We start from the raw sequence: 6,948 nt of genomic DNA on the forward strand, positions 1-6,948 counted from the left end.
GAGGATCTTGCCAGAGGGCCTTTTATTTACATTCACCATCCTGGTTGTGATTATGGCTGCAAAGGTGGTTATTTCCTCTGTGCTTCCCTATGGCCCTTTGCAAAGGGTTGGCAGCAGAAGACCAGGCTGAAGACCTAAGCTAAAAAGCACATGTTTCTACATTGTGCTCTACAGGGCCAGGTTCCCAGGCTGGGACAGCAGCAGATCTAAGTCCCTGGGTCACAGGCAGTCGATGAAGCATCCTTCACTCGAGCATTAGCTGCTCCAGCCCCCTACCCCCCGCCTGCCATGCCGCATCTGGACCTTCTCAGCCCATTCCCTCTTCCTAAAGAGAGAGGAAAGCTCATAGGACCAATTTACCCCATCTGTGCAGCAGGGAAAGCATTTAAGTCTTGAAGGTGTATCAGGGCCACTGCAAGCAGAAAAGAAAAATAAACAGGTACAGGATGTCTCAGCAAACCAGCAGCCCTGAGAAGAGGAGCCACCAGCCCTCGGTGTCCCGGGGAGGTGGGTTTGTTGGGCTCTGGGTGTTGTTGCTGTTGTTTGCTCTGACTTGGCCTGGGTACAGCTGCAGCCTCTGTGCCACAGACATAAACACACCTGAAAACTGCACATCAGCTGTCATGCTGCTTAACCCATTTTTCTACAAACTTCTTGTCCTACCCTCCACCCAGCGAGCAACCAGCTTTGCCATCCCCTCAGCTAAGAAATGCCTCCCAGGCAGGGAGCTGCCTTCCCCAGTCCTGCCCTCCCCGCTCATCTGGGCACTCCCCCCTGCTCATGGAGGGGTTTCCAAGTGTCTGCAGAGATGCTCTGGGTGCACAGGGGCAGTCACAACCTAACTGACTTCTGCAAACTTCCCTACGCTCCTTGTTACACCATCGACACTGAAATCCCGAGGGAAACCTTGGCCCTCCATCCAACTGTGCCTCAGTACCCCCTTTGTGCTCCAGGACTGCTGTTCCCAGGGGCCTTGGGAGGACCTTTGTGGACCTTTCCCTCCTTTCTCTGATGCCCCGGTGCTTTCCTTTCACCTGACTCCCCCCATCTCCCCTGTTGGGGTATAACTGTGCGCGTGTCTTCCCCACTGGGCTGATGAAAGAACCTGCCGATCCCCGTCACCCTCCAATGCTCCATCACAGTGACCCCTTGTTTTGCAGGGCTAGGAATTAAAGTGACTGTCGATGCTTTCAGGCTCATCTAACAACTTTCAGAGCCTTAATTTAATTTAATTACCATCCCCTTCTTATCTTAATCATCCCGCCTGTGTTTATAAACAAAACACTGACTCCCTGCCCCACGGGCTGCAATCTGAGCGCAGCACCTCCCATCTGCACAACTCATTACATTCCTCACTCGGCCCATCTGCCAGATGTCCGCAAGGAAGCCCGTGCAAGCCGCGACTGGAAAGCCGGCGCAGAAAAGACGCTGCATTAACCGCTCGGCTTTCATCCGCCGGCCCAAATTTTCCCGGAACGCCCTCACTGCTCCGTGCCTGGGGTGAGGTATTTGGGTTGGGGTTGCTCAGCCCATTCCCTGCTCTCCTGTTGGCGGTGGTGGCTCCTGCTGCTGCCAGCTCAGTCCTGGCCTCTGTGTCAGGGTGTTTATGCCAAGCAGACAGCCTGACTGGTTGATATTGGGGAAAACCAGGATGCCGTGAGCAGCCAGAGAGGTGTCTGCAAACTGCTTCCCTCCAAATAGTCAACGGAGAGAATACGATGGCCTGACCCAGGCAGAACTGGGCTCCTGGGGATACCCCGCCCCTGCCAGCAAGCAAGGGACCATGGATGGAGCTCACACAGTGGCTCTGCAACCCCAAAGTGAGCCCAGAAAGGGACAAGAGTCACACATTGCATAAACCAGGAATTCCAGGTGTGGAGCATCTTTTTCCTGCATCACAGATGTAGGGTGAATGATGTTGTGGCTGATTCCATCCCTACGCTGTGGACTTCAAGGCCCTGTTTTTGAGGTTCTCCCTGTCATTCCTAAAGGATGTCCATCTTTCTAAAATCTCTTTCCTTCTAAGTAATCTTGATCCTGATTATCTCAGCCACAGCTTAAGAGAGAGCTGGAAATCTTCCAGGAGAGCTGTCATTTGGTTTCTCTCATGACGTTGACGTTTTTAGCCCCTCAAGAGCCCAGATTCTTGCCAGTCTGGACAAACACAGCCAAAATAACTGCGCTGTTATAAAAGGTGAGGTGAGCTCCTCCTAACCGAAGAGACTCTTGTAAACACCAGAACAAGGGACTTGGCTCAATGCAGGCGTAAAAACAAACTTTGGCTTTGACTTCAAAAGCCTCGGAGTTTAAAAAGCAGTTATGATGCAACCTCCTTTGTACGTGAGTGGGGATGGTAGTGCCGGTTTCTGCGGGAGGGCGGGATGTGCCGGCTGCCCCAGGGGGGCATTTGCAGAAGGCTTTGCAAGCCCTGTGTGGTTCAGCGGCAGGCCCAGGGAAAAGGGCATCCCGCTCCCAGCGCCACGTTCGGATCCTGCCTCCTCCACCGGGAACAAAGCTGCTGAAGGGCTGCCAGGGCATGGAGGTACGGAGAAGGAAGAAAATGTCTTGCTCTGTTTTCTCTCCTTACTGCAATACCTGCATGCCTCCCTGGGCTTTCCTCTGCCCCATCCTCTTGCCAGCTGCAGCCTTGCAGAAGCACAGAGCATCGCCCTGCTGAGATGTGGTATAGCTGGGATGAGGGACCAGCTTAAAGCCATGTGCTGGAAAGAGATACCAACTAAAATGTAAAAATAGGTATTATCTTGAATTAGATGGATGGATGTATGTATCAGGAAGACCAGGCTCCCTGGCAGCACTTGCAAGGTGTTTGTGCAGCTTCTCGCTACAGCTCAGGTGGCAGCACTGATTTCAGGGAAAACTGTTTCAGGTCCCTGTGGAGAAATCCCTTCCCAAGAACTGCAGCCTCAGCACTGCCCTGTGCCCCTGGACAGATGTCACCATCTCTGTGAGCAGGGGCAGGTTAAACTACCAGCTCCTGGAAGAGAGCTGCATGGTAAGAGCTCCTGCTGTCCCACGGCACCTGGGGAGCAGTCACATCTGCTGGGACCAGACACGAGGGACAATGAACAGCTTAGAAGAGACCACATACAACCATCTTCATGTCCAACATTACATTTTCCAGGCGTCTGTTGGGGTAAATGAGATCAGAAAACCCTCTGACGTGGTCACAGTGTTGTACCCTGCGCAAGAGCGGGCAGCTGGGGCAGAGCATTCGTAGCGAGCCGTTCCCCTTGCTGGTCGCTGGCAGGAAGGACACAGGTTTTTCCTATTATAGCTTAGTCATGGGACTAATAAAGCCTCTTTAATCATTGTTCGTCCCTTGTGCACACACACGCATACAAAGGCATCCTCAGAGCTGAAGTGCAGAGGGACTCAGCACCTGGCAAAGTCATTATTAGCCACTTTAATTTATTTCTAATCTGATGCTAAAAAAAGAAAAAAGGAAAAAAATTAAAATGCAAACTACCACCAGGAGAAGAACTCAGCCCACATGGGAGGGAAGGTTCACAGGCTGTGATGGAGGTGCATGAGCAAAGGGGGAAACTGTGGCAGGAGAAGGTGCAAACTGCTCCAGGCATGAGTGGGATGGCCCCATGGAGAGCAGCGGGGAGCCCTCACTGTGCTGAGGGGTGTCCCAAGGCGTGTACTGGGGCCAAGGTGTGGATGGGGCACGGGGGACACCACATCTCCATGTGCTGCTCCCTCTTGCAGGGGATGGAAATAAATATTTCAATGAAGCCTAATTCCTGGGTGCAAGCTGCAGCTGCTCCCAGAGATATCTGACACAGACCTTCTCAGGTAAGTCTGAACTGGACCCAGAACTGCCTAGGTTTTACTTAAAACCTATGTCCAGACTACCAAATCTAGTGGAAACTAGAGCTGCTCAGACCCCCTCTTGCCCCGCCCTGACGCAGGGTCCCCACCTTAATTCAGACATCCCGTCAATAAGACTGGCTGTAATAAAAACTTATCAACCCATAAAACGCACCCTCCCGGGCACATATTCCTGGGGCAAGGCTGTGATAAGGACTTCAAGAACAGGAAATAGCACAGGCACTTTAGGGAGGTCCTACATAAACAACAGCCCGTCTGTGCATTAAACAGGGACAGGGCGGACGGCATCCATCCCTATGGTAGTGTGTCTGCACGGTGTGATGGAGATGCGGCAGCTCTCTCCTGGTGTGGTACTTGGTACAGTGTCCCATGGGTGATATGCTTGGGTCAGCATCCCTGTTGGAGCTTTTGATCCCAGAAGGATTCAGTCCAAGGATGCCAGTGGTGATGGTGGCTGCTGAGCACCGCTGAAGGAGGCAGGGAGGGTCACCTGAGGGAACTGCATCTGGCAGCATCCAGTAAAACCTTTTTTTGGTCCATTTTTAAAAAATTATTGTGGAATAACACATAAAGCTTGGTAAATGTTATTCAAATATTTGTGAAGTCAGGGCTGGTGTGCTCACATCTGACAGCAGCTTCCTTGTGTCCTTTCTCTGAGTTTGGAAAGACCCACCCACGTGAAAGGAAAATACTTCAGTGACATGTTGACTTTTTTCACAGCTTGTTTTCTCGCCTGGATGGGAAAGCCTGAGTCCATCAGCGGGATTTAAATCCGGCCAGCCTGCTGTGAGCTGGCAGGTGGACGTAGCCACTGTGGCACGCAAGAGTCCCTCACCCTGTCTCCCACATTCTCTCTGCAGAACTTAAAGATTTCATGGCAGTTGGTGCAGGGGGATGGGGTGTCCCAGTCTCCATTTAAATATTTCAGATGATCTGAGTGTTCATTCAAGCCCAAAGTTGTGACCCTTTGCATCCATCCATTTGATATTCTGCTTTTGTCCAGGGAAACCTTGCCCATCTCAAGCCTGACCTTTAGGGATACCATGATCCATCAGCCAAAATTCTTCAATATATAATTCTAGAATAAATAACAATAAATAAACCGAGCTTCCCCACCCTGCCGGCATAGGCACTATTTCCAGTCCCTGAATCACTGTGGGACTCTTTTCCTGGACACTCCCAATGTGCCACCCTCCTCCCTGGCAAGGGGACAGCAGAGCTGGGGACACTGCCCTCCCTGCTCCCACCCCACTGCCATGGCCATGAAAAATAAAACCTCCCTCCTCTCCCCACCACATCCAGGGATGGTGGTTGCCCTCACAGCTGTCGCATTGCACTGGGGACACAGTTACTGCTGTACTTCACAACCACAAATCCAAGGACCTGAGAGTCTGGATTACCTCTGAAGTACCACAGAAACATTTTTAGAGGTCATCCCATTAAAATAAGGCTAAAAAACATGGTTCGGCCATGGCTTTCACATGCTTTGCTTTCTGAGACAGAAAGGTTTTCCCATCCTATAAATACCACCCTCCCTTTTTGTTCCCAGCCTCTGTATGTGGTTGTATGAAAAGAGGCAGTTCTGTCTTACACCAAGCTGAGTGATCTGGCTTATTTTTTAACAGCTATTTACAAATGTTACTGGAAGGGTTTTATTTTTTTCACTGGATGGGTAAAACCAGGGAGGCTCAAGAACTGGTTTCTGTGCAACTCCACTGGAAAGGCGACTGCATGACTGCACTTCCCCAGGGCAACTGCATCTCCCAGCCTGTAGCCAGCCCCATTTGCCCTCCCATCAGGTGAGCCACGTTTATCAATCTATCTAAGCAGCAGACTCCAGCTCCATTTGTACTATGGCCAGATGCCAAGTCAAACCACACAACCAAGGCTGTTGCATTGACAAGATCATCTTTATCAGCCCAAATCCTAGCCCTGTAGAAATGAAGAAGTTAGCAGAGATCTATTTTCATCATTTTCTGGGATTGGCATCAGTTACACCCCTCCTTTAATTAACTAGATGTTGCATTGTATAAAAGCCTTCTCAGTATTTCAGCTGCGATGGATGTCAAGCTGACAACCTTCAAATAACTCAAGGGACCTTGCTGCCCTTTCTGAAATCTGGCTTCTTTCTAGACCTCCTCCCAGCCTGGCCATAGGAGAACGTTTTGAGTCTGGGAGACCAAAACGCACAGGCTGCCCTTCATAGCACAGTGCCACATCCCCATGCTAAGGTGATGGGCATCAAGGAGCACTGGCGGGACCTCCTGCGGGCATGGGCCCCGGGCAGCAGGACCTGGAAGTGCACGTCAGTTTTGCGGTGTAGACAGGGTCTCACTGGGCTTTTTACAACTCTTTTTCTTTGTGAAGGGGTGAGGGTTTGAACTCAGTCCATCCCAAGTGCTGCTCTCAAGCATTAATCTAACAGGGTGCCTCTGTTTCCATCACCCTATTTCCGCCCTCAGTATTACACTCCTCTCCAGCTCCATGAGCTGTTCCAGATGTTTTGAAAACCCCCTTTCAGTCTGGTAAAATCTCCAGAAAAGTATATTTTCTCCCAGTGGCCAGATCTAAATGAGGAGGAGAAGCAGAGGATGCAAGGAGCAGAGGCAAGGTCAGATAACCTCTCCTCAGGCTACAATTCACAAGTACAAAACGGGACTGATGAAGTGCTGGAGCAGGTCAGAGCTACTCCAGATTGGTCTTGGACATGAAGGCTGAAACCCTGCAGCCCCTCTCCCCAGTCATGGGAGCTTTGCCCCTCACTGAGGTAAATGGGCATCTCCCTCTGTGCCTGCTTCCCAGCCCTGAGGGGTTGGAAACCTGCTATTGGCCATGGCAGGAGCAGGGAAAATGGATACAGCACGTTCAGAAGCTGCAGCTGCGTTCTCAGATCCTAAGTGTGCCTTGGTTTCTGCTGACCTGCTGCTGAGGTGCAGATGGGGCTTCAATCCCACTTCCCAGAGCTGCTTGACAAGCAATCAAGGTGTGGATGGGTTTGGGTTGAGCCTTTCCTGCATTAAACCCTTCTCAGGGCACATGGCATCGCCCCACACCATGCTTTTGCTGACAGTTTCTATCCCTTCCTCCTGCTGA

The sequence above is a fragment of the Eurypyga helias genome, unplaced genomic scaffold, assembly GCF_000690775.1.
Source record: "Eurypyga helias isolate BGI_N326 unplaced genomic scaffold, ASM69077v1 scaffold19252, whole genome shotgun sequence".
Lineage (NCBI taxonomy): Eukaryota > Metazoa > Chordata > Aves > Eurypygiformes > Eurypygidae > Eurypyga > Eurypyga helias.